Source organism: Microtus pennsylvanicus, chromosome 7, assembly GCF_037038515.1.
Source record: "Microtus pennsylvanicus isolate mMicPen1 chromosome 7, mMicPen1.hap1, whole genome shotgun sequence".
In the NCBI taxonomy this organism is placed as follows: Eukaryota; Metazoa; Chordata; class Mammalia; order Rodentia; family Cricetidae; genus Microtus; species Microtus pennsylvanicus.
The window spans coordinates 57,062,713-57,079,439 of NC_134585.1; the positions used below are offsets into that span (position 1 = coordinate 57,062,713).

Here is a 16,727-nt window from a genome sequence, read left to right on the forward strand (position 1 = left end):
ACTAACAACATACTACAACCCAGGAAAGGGGGCATGCAGAGGCTACAATCATAAGCTAAATCTTTACAGAGGACCACAGAACTGCCTATGACCCCGTTGTGGTGGTGGCGGTACAAGCAAGTACTATATCTGGAGATGCCAATTCCCACCCCAGCAAAACCTTATTTTCACACAACAGTAAAAAAAAAACATAGTCGCTTAAGAGTATGCAGTCCTCCCAATGAAGAGGTGGACCTGCTGTGTTTTGGTGGCCTCACTGGCTTTTTCCAAGCTGCTAGTACTACAGCAACAAAAAACAAACAAGGCCTCATGGCTTCTGGCTGATCCGGGCACCTTCAAGGGCACAGATGTGAATTCCCATCAGTCTCAGTCTTGGCTGCAGTTCCGTATCTCACTCCAAGGAGTAGGTAATGGCAGCAGCTACCCACACCTGAGATTCCCTTTATCCTTGGGTCTTCTTTAGGACCCTGTTCTTGTGAACACATGTGGGGCACAGCATGTTGTCCTCCAGGTGTGGGGGCAGAAAGGTGCAGCTGGCAGCAAGAAGAGGGCATCACTTTCCCCTTCTCGGGTACCCAGGCTTGTCCAGCGTGGAACTGCAGCCGAACCCAACCTCTTGAGTCTGAAGGAAGGTTTCTCCTGTAGACCACACACCAGTTCCCCATAGGTCTCGAGTGTTGTAATGAACTGCAGGGCCTCGTTCTTGTTGGTGTCTTGGTCCAGAATTGCAGCCAATGCTAACACTGCCTCAGAGGCAGTTGTGGTCACACGGTCGGCTGACTTCTTCATAGAGGACAGGAGCTTCAGTAAGGGCGGGCATCTGTTCCTCGGATACAGATACCATTTCAAGAGGAGCTATCACCTGAGGACAAGACTCTTGTTCCTCCCCAATCTCCATCTTTATTCTTTTCCGACGTGGCTTCACCCTGGCCTCTTTTGGTGTGTCATGAATGTTCTCTAATTCAGGCATTTGTTTGGAGAAAGTACTTGCAAGCGGTCGTTTGTAAGTCTCTAATGTCTGGCCTTTGCTGCTCAGCTTCTTGCCCCATTCCTGCAAAATGTCTCAGAGAATTGGGTTCACTGGGGGCAGATAATCTGGTAGAGGAGGAACTGGTATTTTCCTAGGAGTGGGTTTTGGAGTCTCGGCATCTCCTGCTTTCTCATTTGATTTACAGGATGGAGGATGGACAAGTATGTGGCTGCCAGGTTGGAGGTTCAGCTCATTACCCTCCTTGTTGCGGAGATGCCCTGCCTTCCACTTGTCCACTTATCCATGTTTTGATCCTTGAGGTGTTTCTGATTGACTTCTCAGTTACCTCTTCTGGGATGTACACTCACTTTTGGTGGTGATCTAACTGGGTCTATTTCCTGTTACTACCCATCAGTGGATGGACATCAGGGACATACTTGCAAAACCAAGTGCTGTAAATTTCAGAATTGCCTCTTGCTCCATTCCAACTCTATTCTTGGTTCTGACTCACTAGTGCTGGGTGCTCGTGGCCTACCTGGATGAGTTTGAGCAGGATCCTGTAGGAGTCTGGATCCCCAGGCCTGCTATCTTTGACATGGGCAGTCTCTATGAATGAGGTAGGGAAAGGCTGGGGATGTTGTCAGCATTGTCCTGCTGCGGGGGTCTGACCCTGCTGGATCATTGCCCTTGGTGTTTTTAACTTCTAGATTTTGGCTCTGAATCATGGGTGTGATCCTGCTATTTACCACCATTTTCTCAGAGCTCAAACTGTTTTCAGACATGATTTGTTAATGTCAATATTGCTTTCTGTCCCACTGGGATTTACTTTATTGGACTAAGCTGTCCTTAAACTCATAGCTCATAGTTCTGACATGTCTATTTAGTACTGCCACTAAAGTCATGTCTACCATGCCTCGCTGGGGACCAAACTTTGTTGTACTATCACTATTTTTTTTTAATTTATTTATTTATTAAAGATTTCTGATTTCTGCCTCCTCCCCGCCACCGCCTCCCATTTCCCTCCCCCTCCCCTGATCAAGTCCCCCTCCCTCATCAGCTCGAAGAGCAATCAGGGTTCCCTGACCTGTGGGAAGTCCAAGGACCACCCACCTCCATCCAGGTGTAGTAAGGTGAGCATCCAAACTGCCTAGGCTCCCCCAAAGCCAGTATGTGCAGTAGGATCAAAAACCCATTGCCATTGTTCTTGAGTTCTCAGTAGTCCTCATTGTCCACTATGTTCAGCGAGTCCAGTTTTATCCCATGCTTTTTCAGACCCGGGGCAGCTGATAACATAAGGGAAATTTGCCTAGTATGTCTTTATACTAAGCTCACATAACACTGCTTGTACTTGACTTGGTTCAAGTACAGGGAACAGGTTGGACATCAAATAGTTGGTTTTTTTCACAGGACCAATGTGTCTAGCCCGTAGGACTCAAGAACCCAGTTATCTGAATGACAAGTCTATCGAGGAAGGCCATTGACTGAGGTAGTGAGTTGTTTATCTACATGAAGTGTAAAGTAGCAGTACTCAAAATGTGACTGCATGTTTAGGTTACACCATAGCTGCACTTGACCATTTATGGTGATGGTGCTGCCCTCCCTCAACTGCCACCCATTCTGGGTAACAGCACCAATCTCTTCCTGCTAGACTCACTGGGTATTGTAGAGTCCACTGCTTTGGGTAGAGAAGTTTTTAGGTCGTCCAGTGGTATAATAGAGCAACCCAGCATGGAGGCCCTGATTGTGAACACAATTCAAAGATAATTCCTCCACTTTAAATGCTCACGTTTAGGTTGGGCACTGTTGGAGATGCACCGGGTAGCAGCCTATCTAAGTTATGTTGGGAGAACAGGAGGTTTGGCTTGTGACCACTGGGCCACTTTTGGCATTGGGTATTGGGTAGATGGGAGGCAGAAGTGGTTCTATGGAGAGTGGACTCAGACTTCATCAGGCAGCTTGGCAATTGCCAAAGGCTCTCTCAAATTGCTCTGCACAAAAGATTCTCCAGGTTAGGTTTCAAGTGAAGGCTGTGCAACTCATGATCTTTTGGGTGTTTAAATAAGCAGGTAATTTGTTAGGAAACTTTGACTTACCATGTTAATATTTGGCAAGTGCAATATCTCCAGATGTTTTGAGTTATGGAGGTTAATACTGATGATTATGCTACCGACAGTTAGTGAAGGACTTACTCTTCCTCCCAAGACCACTTAAAGAATAAGCTTAACGATCTCCTATGTTATCGATAACATACACGTGGAATCTCTTGTCAATGTGTTAATGACTTGTGTGCTTTTCAACTCTCATCGGGCAGAAGTCAGAGCATAGAGGCTAGCCTGGACTACATGGAGAAACTGCCTCAAAATATCTATGCATTTAGCATATACTGTAAATGCTTACTACAAAGTTAACTTGGAAAAAAAACCCTGCAGATTTTTAGACAGTCTCACTTTATAGTTGTAGGTTGGCTTCAAACTCATGGCAATCCCTCTGCCACCGTGTTGGGATTATAGATATGAGCCACCACCCCCAGGAAGTCAATTTTCCTTTTTAAGCCTTTATTTTCTAAAGTCAATGAATTTCTTAAGGGATTTTTAATGTGATTTCTTTTCACTGTCTGGCCTTTATTTAATATGCTAGGTTACATAAGACCAGCCCCTGCAGAATTTCTGACTCTGGTGTCTAGTCACCAGCTGTAATCACAACTCTGGGGACAAAAGTGAGCAGTTCACTGACCATTCCTGGCCAGTCTGGGCTACATGGAGTTAGACTCCATATCAGAAAAGAGAATCAATTGGATGTGATAGGATTGCGTCGGGTGTTCAGGATGACAGGCCCTCTCACTTATAATAAAGCAGTTGGCAGCTGTACAACTGTGAACCCCAGTTCTGAGTGGCAAAGCAACTCCCATCTGAGGAACCAGGCCAAGAACTAGAAGCTCTGGGCAATGACATCTGTAGGAACTACACCTGTGCCCTGCTGCTCCACGACTGGTCCTTACAACCCACAAAGCCACAGCTTGCTTCAGTGACGCTCAGATGGCCCATGGAAGCATGCAGTGCCAGATAGGGACAACAGTCAGGCTAGCTCAAAGTAGTGGATGTCCCCAGAAAACTGTCGGAGTTAATGCATTTAGAAAGGAGTCCACACCAGGCTGTGGCCTGTGCATCTGCACCCTCAGATCTCCCTCCCCCATAGATCCTGAAGTGTCCTGAGCTCAGGCCTACAAAGTCGCCTCTTTGCTCCTATACCAATGTCTTAAAGATCAAAAATCTTAATTTTTTTATTTCACATACCAACCTCAGTCCCCTCTCCCTCCCCTCCTTCCCTTCCTCCCCCTCCCATTCCTACCCCTGTTCCTTTGTTAGGGCTAAGACTTTCCTTGGAGTTAAATCAGTCTGGCAAGCCAAGTTGAGGTAGTACCAGGCTCCTCCTGTATCAAGTCTGAGCACAGTATCCCATCATAGGGAACGGGCTCTAAAAAGCCAGTTCACTTACACAGGATAAGTCCTGGTCCCCCTGCCAGGAGCACCACAAATAAAGCCACAGCCACACAACTGTCGCCCACATGCAGAGGGCCTATTTTGGCCCTGTGTAAGTTCCCCAGGTGACACTCAAGAGTCTGAGCTCTCACTAGCTCAGGTCAGCTGTCTCTGGTTTTCCCCATCATGATTTTAACCCCACCCCCAGGTCCTCCCTCTCCAACTGAACTCCAGGAGCTCAGCCCAGTGATTGGCAGTGAATCAGTGAATCACTGCATCTGCTTCCATCAGTTACTAGATGTAGGTTGTAGGATAATTAAGAGTAGTCACTAATCTGATTACAAGGGCAGGTCCGTTCAGGTATAGTTTCCACTATTGCCAGGAGTCTTAGCTGGGGTCATCCTTGTAGATTCCTGGGAATTTTGCTTACCACCAGGTTCTAGGATGACAGAGTAGTCACTAATCTGATTACAAGGGCAGGTCAGTTCAGATACTTTCTCTGCTATCGCCAGGAGTCTTAGCTGGGGTCATCCTTGTAGATTCCTGGGAATTTTGCTTTCCACCAGGTTTCCTTTCTAACTCCACAATCCTGTACCAAGATCTTTCATTCATGTATCCCTCTCCCAATGAAACCATCTCAATCCCTCAGGTTGCTATCTGCATCTCCTCACTTCTATGTCCCTCTCCCACTTTACCCAGGAGATCTATTTCCCCTTCTTGGGGTCCTCCATGTGTGCCCCTCTCAGGTCATCCTTTTTACCTAGCTGCTTTGGGATTGTGGGATTGTAGCATGGTTATCCCTTTGATTTTTGTCTAATATTCCTGTGAGTGACAAAAAATGGCCCAGGAGAAGGGCTCAGTGACATCATGATCTAGAGAGGTATCTAATCCACAAAGTTCTTTAATGAATAGCTATTCATGGATGGCAGCTGTACCCGAAAATTTTCTGGCTGGGATTGCTTGATCGAGATGTACAGTGGCCTTATTCGGGTCATTCTGTTTTCAAAAGAAAGGAAGTCAGCCTTCAGACACAAGGTCATCAGAGGGGACAACCCTCATGCATGATTCTTTTAGGCTCCTTAGGAGTATGGAGTTAATATTTTCCAGAACCTTCAGTGAGATGACTTGAGCTGTCCTGCAGCAGGAGTCAAATGGAGCGAGGGGACTGCAAGGTGTCTTCATGTGTCCTCAGCTGAAGAGAACTAAAATCAAGTGTGGGAATAGGAGCCACGGCTGGTCGATAAGGGACCTACATTGAGTGTTTTCCTTACGGCTGTTTTAAGACCTCTTTGCCCTTGAATCAGCCCAGAGCCTTGTCTTGAGCTTCTCTCTCCTCAGTCTTGCCCTCCTGGGGAGAATGGCTTATAACCTGGGAGGGAATTCTGGAGATCTAGATGGCCACCCTTGAGTAGAGAACCTGCAGAGCCAGCCTGACCTACAGCTGTGGTGCCTTCATCCTCCTGTCCTGTGGATTGGATATTCTCTGCTCTCAGCTTTTCCTGAGCTCCAGCTCTCCCTGGAAATTGCAGTGACTTGGGTTCTGAGTGCAGATTCAACACAAGAGCCAAAACAAATCCAGATCCAACAGGGACCAGAGGGCTGCGTGGTGTCAGGGTCAGCAAATGTCGCAAGCCAGCACATGTGGTTCTGAGTCAAAAGCAGGGCTACAGGTCAGGGGACAGGTACTGCTTTTGGTCCCTTGAGTGGGACTGGCTCAGTAGCCTGGGCCTTGGTGGGGGGCAGTGGCTCAGCATAAACTGGAAAAACAGGTAAACCGCAGATCTTCTGTGGGAATTAGAAGCCAGCTGGTGTGGATTCATCTCTTCTGAACCTGAGAGGGACTTGGATGAAAATGCTGAGGTTCAAGCATTTCAGGTTTTAGGGTCAGTCACAGGAGATGTACAATGGATCAAGGACAGTTTGCTTAAGAATAGAAATTCCTTTTCTCGTGTTACTTTCCTAACTCTATCCTGTGTTCAGAGAGCTAAAGGGCTGGAGCTCACCTACAGGCTTCCTGCATCTGGCTGTCTCCAGATCTGACCTTTAGGCTGGCATGTGGGCCTTAGTAAAACTGTTTGTTTCCATAGTGTTGAATGGAAAGAGCTTTCACCCTAGCTGTTTATCTAGTTGTGATCAAAGAGTAAGATTAATATTAATCAGTGGGTTAAATCTAAGGCCCAGTATGTGGGGTCTTGGTAGCTGAGCTGGTTGGTCCAGGAACTAGGACAGACCCAGCCTACTGTAACTCCTCCATCTGATACCCTGCTGGAGTGCAGGAAGGGACTGGTCCTGTATCCCATGACTGGGGATAACCGGATATCCAAGAGGAGCTTAGGTGAAGAACTCAGGATGAGGGTGTGCCAGAAGCTTGAAATGGGCCAGCGAGACATTGTATGAACAATTTGGGTAGGGCTTATTGGACCAAAGGGCATACTTGGGTGACACCCTGAAGCCCCAATGCTATATAGGATCAATGAAGACATATGGTAAGCAGAGGGGGTGAGGTTGTTGCTAGTCATTGTAAATGAGTTGTGAGGGGATTTCCCTTGGATGTTTCAGTGGTGACAGGATAGTGTCTCAGGAATCAGTAGGATCGGGATGCATGATGTGGAACTGTCTAATAATTGTTAAAATAGTGAAAAGAATTCTCATTTTGTGCAAGGACAGGATGTCTTCATGTTGTCTTCATGTTGTTGTGGATACTACAGAAAACAGCATGTCTTTGTTTTACAGGGAGATGAGGCTCATTTGATCTTCAGTGAACATAGCTGGGGTGTGTCTGAAGCCTAGGAAGTCAACCCTTAGACGATTCATCTGAGGTTTGTTCTAGAAAAATGTACTTTTACCTCAGGAAAGGTGAAGTTAAGTAGCCAAGATACGTAGGATCCCCAAATATGCTGTTGGATGGTCTGCCCACTTCCTGGGGAGTGGTTGGGGGGCTCTGGACATGGAAAGACCTCCCCTTAAACAGCTGACTGTTGAAGAGCTGCTCAGACATTCCAACAGAACCTCCTGCAAGGGTTATCACTGAACACCAAGAGTCAAATACGAAGTAGCAATGCAGAAGTATGTCCCAAATGGGGCCACAACTCCACATGAGGCCATTGTGCAAATCCAGTGTTGGTGCTCAGTCCTCAGCTCCAAAGCTAATGATCTGAGGGGCAAGTATAGGAACTATTAGGGGAGGGATGAACTACAGATACCACAAACTGTGGCCTCTATAGAAATTTCTAGGAGAAGCTCAGCCCACCCTTTGGGAAACTTGCTCACCTGAATCATGATCTGTTCCATGTTGTAGGGAAGAATGATTTTGGGCACACTGCCCACCCTTTCCTAGACCTAATTTTCCTTACCACTGGTTATATGCTCCACCAGGTCCTGTGAAGGGCAGGTAACGAGACTGGTAATGTGGCAGAGCTCATGGTAGAGAAATCATAGTTGGGAATATGAGAGTGTTTGGGAATATGGTGAGATGCTGGTTCCCAATCTCCTTGTAAGTGTTCATGGTGGCCATTAAGCATGCCTGTAAGAAGTCCTCCAAGGCAAATGGAAGTGTGTAGCCTTTCTTAGATGTAGTAGGGGGAGCGGGCTGTGTCCTGCTGCCTGGCTAGCTTAGCCCCGAAATAATTACACAGAAATTGTATTAATTAAATTGCTGCCTGACCCATTGTCTCTAGCCTCTTATTGGCTAATTCTCACATCTTAATTCAACCTATTTCTAATAAACTGTATGTCACCACGAGGTCGTGGCTTATGGGGAAAGGTTCCTAACCAGCGTCAGTCCCAGGTTGGAGAATCATGGCATCTGCCACACTTCCCTTCTTCCCAGCATCCTGCTCTGTCTACTCCGCCCACCTAAGGGCTGTCCCATCGAAAGGCCAAGGCAGCTTCTTTATTCAACCAATGAAATTGACACAAATACAGAAGGACCTCCATACACCACTTAGAGAGAACATGGTTGAGGCATAGGATCCAGATGGGAAGTGTGAAGAACCTGCCATTCCTTCCTCTGCATCCACTGAGGTGGAGCCTATTTACTGTTAGTGGAGTCAACCCTGCTGTCTTCTGTCTACTTGAACAACTGCTAATGCCTAGAATTCTGCCCTTTCTTGGATGATTGTTCAGGCTAAGACCTTCAGTGTTAATGCTGTGGATGTGATGGTGAGGCACTGCCTTTTTCTACAGGAGGAGGTATGGATTAAGGATGACAAAGCACGAGTTTCATATATACTGGTCTAGTGTGGTATCCACTTCAAATTCACTGTCCATTCTCAGAACTCAGACACTATAATCAGATGCTAGGAGAGTACTTTCCAGCCATGTCGCATTCATAAAACAATGGCCCAGCAGCCTGACTCCTCCTCTGCCTGAAATCTGGTCCCTGAGTTGGAGAGTTGGATAGTCTCCAAGTATATTATCAAAGATGAAAGCATTAATAATGGTGGCATCGAGGGCTGGAGAGCACTCAGCCACTGGTTAAAAGCAGTTGCTACTCTAGAAAAGGATCTGGTCTCAGCACCAGCACCTAGATATTTCCTTACAATGGTAACTCCTGCTCAGTGGATAAGGTGTCCTGGCCTTGGTATAGTGCCAGGGTGGTCCTCAAATCCCATTTTGGTTCTGATCCCATAGCTGGGAACAGTCTCGTCAGATCAAAGATGGTCTTAGCATTTTGACTTGTCACAAGCTGCCCATTGTCCAGAGCTGGTCCAATTGGCTAGGAGTTATCCTCTGCATTCTGATTTTGTTAGTGGATAGAAATAGTCATAGAACTCAGGATATCAAATAGAATGTGTGACATGTAGGAAAATAACAATTCAATGACATCACTGGACAGAGGCAGAGCAGGGTCAGATGGGTAGGAAAGAACTTTTGTATTCACTCTGGGCACATGGGCCTTAATGCTCCTCGTGTTCATCTCTATGGGAGCTTTTCAATCATTTCTTATATACTGTTTGGAACATTTTTCTTTAAGGTCTTATATGTAGACATGTGTCTGGGGACAGACATGTGACCTGAGAGGCCAGAGATTTCAGGTCCACCTAGAACTCAAGCTGTAGGGTGTATAAGACATATGCTATAGGAACCAGGATCCTACCTTGGGTCCTCTAAGAGAGTACTGTGTTCTGTGATTTTTTTGAGACACCATCTACTCCTGTTGAAGGAGCTTCCTCATGTAGAAATGATCTCAGAACTGGTCATTGGATAGTCCTAATTCTCCTCTCCGGGATTATGGATGTGGTTCTGAGTCCTAACGTTCTAATCACAAATGTTCTTGGCCCTGACCAGCCCATTTCTTGAAGATATCAAGTCCTCTTACTCACATCTATGACAGCTCTTATTCCAGAGACTCCCCAGTATCCTTAGGACTCATAGTCTTGTCTCCTCAGAACCCTGGAGATGCCCTCGCCATCTTCTCACTTGAGTCCTGGTTGAAGGCCTTCACACTGAGATGGGTGGAGCTGAAGGAAGGTACAGGCAAGATGGGAAGATTTCTAAAGACTCAAGAGTGTCATGGCAGGGACTGGAAAGGTTAAGAGCACTGGCTGCTCTTCCAGAGGTCCTGAGTTTAATTCCCAGCAACCACATGGTGGCTCACAACCATCTGTACTGAGATCTGGCACCCCCCTCTGGCGTGCGGGCATACATCGAGGCAGAATGTTGTATACATAATAAATAAATCTTTAAAAAAAAAAGTGTCATGGCACCAGATAAGCCAGGACAGATGCACGCTCACAGCCTAGGGCACAAGTTATCTTCTGGCTGGCAGTCAGCACCACTACCCACCCACCTTTGGATTGGCCGAGAGGCAGTGGCCCTGTTTTAAGGGCTGTTCATGGACTTGAGTATCTGTGCAGGCTGCAGGGGGGACGTCTCCTGCGGGTGCCTCTTCTGAAACAAAGGGGCTTCTAGAACCTTTAAAGTCAGGATAATTAGCCTTCATCCTCATCTGCTTTTCATCTGCAGTTTGGTTATCAGAAGACATTTTGACATTTTTGCTCTGTATCACTCATGTTTCCATTATTTTGTGCTTGGCATTAGACTAGAGCCTCCTGCAAGGAGGCAAGCTCTCCTCTACTGATCTGCAAGCCTCCACTGTACCGTGCTAAGTGCTCTTTTATCTGCTTGTGTCCTTCCATCCAGCCCAGGGTCAGAACTGTGCCGATTCCTAAACTCTGAATTGGATCTTGGCTTTGGATGGCATTTCCCTGATAGTACCCCTGCACTTTCCTTCCCTTCAGTCCTGGGCAGGGATATCTAAGTCAGTCACAGAGGCCAAGGAGCCCCTGGAGCCCCCTGAACAGTCAGTTCCTTCTAACCAGGCGTGGTGGCACACAATCTTAATCCCAGTACTCAGGAGGCAGAAGCAGGTGGATCCTTGAGTTCAAGGCCAGCCTGGACTACAGAGCGAGTTCCAGGACAGCCAGGTCTATAGCATTAGACCCTGTCTCAAAAAAGCAAATGAAACATAGAATCTTCCAAAGCCTGACATTAGTGCCAGGTGCTGCTGCCTCTGTGTCTTCAGCAGGAGGGTGGGAGACCTCAGCCAGTGCCAGCTGGCTACTCCCTCGGGGTTGTCTGTTTTCCTGTGATCATAAATTAGCTGGAAATAGCAGGGATCTATGGCAGCCTTACACCTGTGCTGCTCAGGCCCTGCAGGAGTCAGCAAGCATGGGATTGGGCTCCAGCACGTGCAGGCTTGGTGCCTCTTGCTGGCTTTGATTCTGTTCTCATCCATAAAGGTGCTGCATGTGTGTTCACATGTGTAAGTGGGCTGCACACACACCAGGCTGGAATACCATGTGCTGCGTGTGTGTTCACATGTAAAGGTGGGCTGTGCACACACCAGGATGGACCACTCACTAATCAGTTGTCTCTTAGCCTTTATTAACCCCTGGCAGATGAGCACAATCACTTCTCACTGCCTGGCCTGGCTCTAGGGGTGCTCAGATATCTGAGCAGTTGTCGGGTACTGCACATTGTACAGAGAGGTCGCCCTATCCGCTGGATCCCAGAAGACTTTTAGCCCCATCACCTGCACACCAGAAAACTAGTTTTGCCTGTGCTGGTGACATATCATTGTAAGAGAAAGCCTGTGGTCTTGGTATCTGGGGAGAAGTCCTGAGGTCCCAGGAGACTTCAAATGTCACACTGGGAAAGGGGACTGGATGGGGACCGAGGTGTTATACTCAAGGACTCTGCCCGCCAGGTTCTCTCTCCACATATATTGTAATACTCCTCCGTTGCAGTGAAAAGTGAGATGGAGGGAAGGACAGCTGGCTATTTCCGGTGAGCAGACAGGCTCTGAGCAGTGTAGCAGCGGGAAACAGGTTCTTGAAATAACACAGCAACCACACAGGTCCCTGTTGCCCCTAGAGAGAAGTATGCCTTCAGATGAGTGGTCAGCAGCTGAGGACGAAGGCTAGCCGTCCCGCCTCCTCAGGAGATCAAAAGACTCCCTGTTCATCCCTGTGGGCTACTACCTGCCTTGACCGTCCTTGGAAAACCATGAGAAGGAGCTCAGCCTCTCTGGGGTGACTGCCCGTGTGTGTGCATTCTGAATCTCTGAAGCGTGCCCCTCAGAGCAGCATGAGTTGAGCTAGGGGAATACTTTCTAGATCACACGCCAGTGGATTTTAGCTATCCTTTTATTGAGTTTTACACACTTCATCACAGGCCTGTCTCATGTTATATTTACTGCTTTATTTTGGGAGGGGCTGTTGCAATCATGCCACAAACATGTGGAGGTCAAAGGACAGCTTTTGGGAACTGGTTCTCTTCTTCCCCTATGTGGGCTCCAGGGGTCAAACTTAGAACATCTGGCTTGGCAGCAAGCATCTTGGTCTGCTGGGACATCTTGTCAGTCCCTTGAGGTCCATCTAAAATTATTAGTTCACACCAACCAAACAGAATACCCTGAATAGACTCACATTTCTGACAGGACTGGAGCAACAGGTTAGCATACTGAGGGTTGGCTAGAACTGCCTGTCTCTGTTCTATTCATCACTTGTAAGTCTTGGCGTCAGCTGTTACAGGTTTTCCCTGCATCACTGTCAAGTATGATTGAGAACTTTACTCCTAGTGGGCTGGGATGCAGCTCAGTTGGCAGAGTTGGCCTAGCTTATACAGCGCTAGGCTCAAGTCTTTTTATGGATGAGTGCTATTGTGGCAGGCCACTCTCCAAATCCAGCACTCAGGAAGATCTGAAGTTCAAGATCAACATCAGAGTAAGATCAAGACCAGCATGAGCCACAAAAGACCCTGCCTCAAAAAGAGGGAGACAACAGAAGGAAAAACAAGCCCCTCGGAGCTATTTGGGCAGATCCCGGTAATGACAGATTAACCTCCGTGTCTGTTACACATTAAGGCAGTGTTCTGCAGGAACAGTGTCACTAATGCCAAACAATGAAAGCTCCCGGCTAAATTCAACCTGCAGACCAGAGATACTGGGAACAGAACAGCACTGACTAGATCTCCCAAAGGGATAGATTTTAGTGAGGACAGAACCGGACTTGATCAAGGGAAGAGTCAGGTTTTAGCTCTACTTCAGACCGAAAATGGGCAATCTTGCCTCCAGAAATTGACTAATTTTTAATCTTAATGGCATGTTGAGTTAAACAATGAAAGGTCAGCAAGGCTGCTCAGTGGGTAAAGGTCTCCTATCAGTCCACATAGGTCTGTGTGCCCCATAGGTTGGAGGGAGGGAACTGATGCTAGAAGCTCTGACTTCGACACATGCTGTGCTCTGTGGGTCCATGCACACATGGCATAAAATAACTGAATAAACTCCATGGATACCAAAGATTACTTATTCTCTTGACATTCCTTGTGACTAAGAATGGATCAACCACTGCCTTAACAGGTCAAGCATTTGCCATTAGTGTGAACAAGGATGGAGGTCTTCAGAACCCTGAGATCATAAGGTCATCTTAGATCACTGATCTAAGAAGACTTTCAGAACCTGAGGGATATGAATGATGCATGTGCTTGTTGAAAGGGATTTGTCTTGCTGAAAAGGACTGAAGGATGAGTGTGCTGGGCCAATAGCTTCATAGTTCCCCAGGCAGCTGACAAGTAGTAAAGACATCACCTCCAGGGTTGTAGCAATAACTGCCTTCTGGTGTTACAGGGAGTGGAGCCCCTTGTGTGTCCTGGCCACCCAGCTAGCTCACACCCAAAATAACCACACAGAAACTGAATTAAAACAGTTTGGCCATTAGCTCTAACTTATTAGCTAACTCTTACATAACAGTTTATCCTGTCCCCATTAATCTGTGTATCACCACATGGCTGTGGCTTACCAGAGATTCTAACCACCGTCCATCTCAGGCAGAGGATCCATGGCTTCTCTCACTCTACTGTTCTTCCCAGCATTCAGTTCTGTCTTCTCCACCTAAGTTCTGCCCTATCGTGTTGCGGGAGCTCTTTACACTCCTTCTGCTCTTTCAGCCAATAGCTGCTGAGATACCAGCCCATTGGGGCATGGTCTTTCTTTAAAACACTGCCACTGCCCTCCTCTCTCTGGCTTCCGGCTCTGCTTCCGGTGACTACTTCCTGATTGTGCAGGATGAGTTAACATAACCAATAAAAGCAACACAAGAACAGAACCTCCTACACCGTACTGGGTCTGTGGTATTCATCTTAGTTTTAGAAGCCATCCTAGTGATTCAGGCAGATAAGCAGCCCCTACTCCTGGTATATAAATCATGAATAGTACCTGTTGTGGGGCTTTGGCAGGGAGGAATCTAATTTTAGGGACTCCACTCAGGTGCTTCCTACCATGATATGTGGTTTCTCCAAAGGTTAGGTAAACCGGCAAGTGGTGGCTCAGCAGTGACCACATCTTAAGTTTTATTATTCAATTCCTATAGTTCCAAGAGCTTTTTGGTATTGCTACCCTTAGGGGTGCCTTCCCAATTAAAAAATTTTGAGAAAAGTGTTCATGGCAACTCTAAAGGCCATGGTCTCTTGTTGCCTCACTTCCATATTCGTTACCTTATATCAAGGCCATCTGATATGTCAGCCTTTTTGATATCAGTGGCATTTCAGGGTCTTTATCAAACAGCCTATCTGAAGCTGGCATGTGCCTCTCTGTACAGTTACACACACACTCCCTCCAAAGAACTTATGATAATGGTATTGCTATGATGGAACAAGTCTTTCCTCAGGAGGTCTGTCTCTTTTCCACATTCTCTGGCTTATCCACAGAAACTGGGTTGGGTCCTAACAGACAACACTCAAGGGAGCACCTGACAATGTGTATCTTGGCTATGCATCAGTAAGCTGCTAAGTGAGAGGCCCAAGCAAAATTCCCATAATTCTCCACACAGCTTGTTCTTCATCAGGTTCAAGTCTCTGTATTGTTTACTTTCATAATGCTGCAATAAAACACCATGACAAAGTCATAGTTTATTTGAGCTTAGAGTTCTAGGGACTTAAAGTCCATGAGGGAAGGCCGGCAAGAGCAGAAATCCCAGGGCTCACAACTTGAAGGTTTTGAAGCCTCAACCTCCAAGCAGGGCTGTACCCCCTAACTTACCCTAAACATCTCCACAAATTGAGGACCAAGTATGCAAATGGCCAACACTGTAGGGGGCGCATTATCCAAACCACTACACTGCTTGTGTGCATTGACTAGATCCTGAAGTTCTCTAGGGAGCCATTCCTCCCATTTATGGTGACCAGCCTGATACCTGTCCTTAATTCTGCATTTAGAGACCATCTGGTTTGAGGGAAGGCTTGGTGACTCGGATTCTAGTTATCTTGGTTACTGTGGAGCACCATATACATATCCATGTTTCCCTCACATCTGAAGATCCACCTGGACATAAGAAAATCCTTCAAATACATTTCCTGGCTGGCCTATTGGAAGTAAAGTACTCTTGTCAAGTTACTAGTGGCCCAAGAGGTGAATTTCACAAAGTACAACGGTTATGTGATATCGTATTGAAACACATTTTGGAGAGGTAAAAAAAGATGCCCAGTGGATTAGTAAAACATACTGTGTGTGTGTGTATGCATACACTTGTGGTGAAGTCTCCAGAGAAACTGGACATTAGGTAAGAATACTCATGATCTATTTAACTTCATGGTATAATCAGGTAGTTAACAATAGAAGGGGCCTATCCAGCGAACCAGGGTGCTGAGGATATGCCCTTGCAGATGGTATCATGCCCAAGTCTCTTCCTCTGTTCGTTTTTCTTCTGACACCATCATATAAACTGTTCCTCTCTGAAGTTAACTTTTCTTGGAGTTTTCCTGACTGAACAGGATTTGGAATATGAGCAGAGAACAGGATTTGGAATATGAGCAGAGAACAGGATTTGGAATATGAGCAGAGAACAGGATTTGGAATATGAGCAGAGATCAGGTAGAACCTATGTAAGGAATCCCAATGAGGATGGGGTACAGACACTGTTCCAAGTCCACCTTTGCCTACTTTGCCTGACCTGTTCTTTGCTGATTCCTCTCCCTTATCTTTCCTATGCCTCGATCCCTGTGAGCAGAAAGACCTGACTGGCATAGCCATTGTCACTGCCGTGTGCTCACAGAGCAGCTGACGTGTGCAGCTAGGTTCAAGGCACCATTAGAGGCGCTGGAATTTCCACAGGTGTCAAATGAACAGGCTGCTGAGAAGTACGGCGATGTCTTCAGACCTTAGGATAGAGAAAATAAAAGTTTTCGACAAATCTCTGCTTATGTATGCAAAGTTCAAGGTGCCTAAAGAAACCTACATGTAGCTGTTGTACAGTTTTAGATAGCAGCAGAGACCTCAGAAAGGCTGTCAAAGCAAGGGCTGCACTTGGGTGACGTGGCAGTTCCTTGTTGCTGTGATAAAACACCACAGCCAAAAGCAACTTGTAAAAGTATCTTGTTGCAGTCCTGGAGAGGAGAACCCATAATGTGAGGGAGAAACTTGGAGCAGGCAGCCAGAACAGGAAGCTGAATGATCCCCTCTCCAGCCACAAGGAGAAAAGAGTGAACTTGGAGTGGGTGGGGCTGTAAACAAAGTCTTCTCCCTCTCCCAGGGAGACAGTTGTTCCTTCAAGGCTCCATATACCTCCTAAACACCCCACAACCGCTCCCAACAGCAGCACCAGCTGGGGTCCAGGGGATCCATCTAACACAATGAAATTTCTCAAAGCACCACAGGTAGCATTTTTAACGTACCCTGCATTATTTAGGAGATCTTTCCTAGAGCTGAAGGAAACATGTTTGTTGTATGTTTTGCCACTAAGTCTAATGATTAGTATTTGAGACTAACATCTGGACATCTG

At 46.7% G+C, this 16,727-nt stretch overlaps 1 pseudogene; it reads right to left on the reverse strand.

The window, feature by feature from the left end:
- Window positions 1–442: 442 nt before the first annotated feature.
- Window positions 443–1,567, reverse strand: LOC142854011 (developmental pluripotency-associated protein 4-like; annotated as a pseudogene).
- Window positions 1,568–16,727: the final 15,160 nt, after the last annotated feature.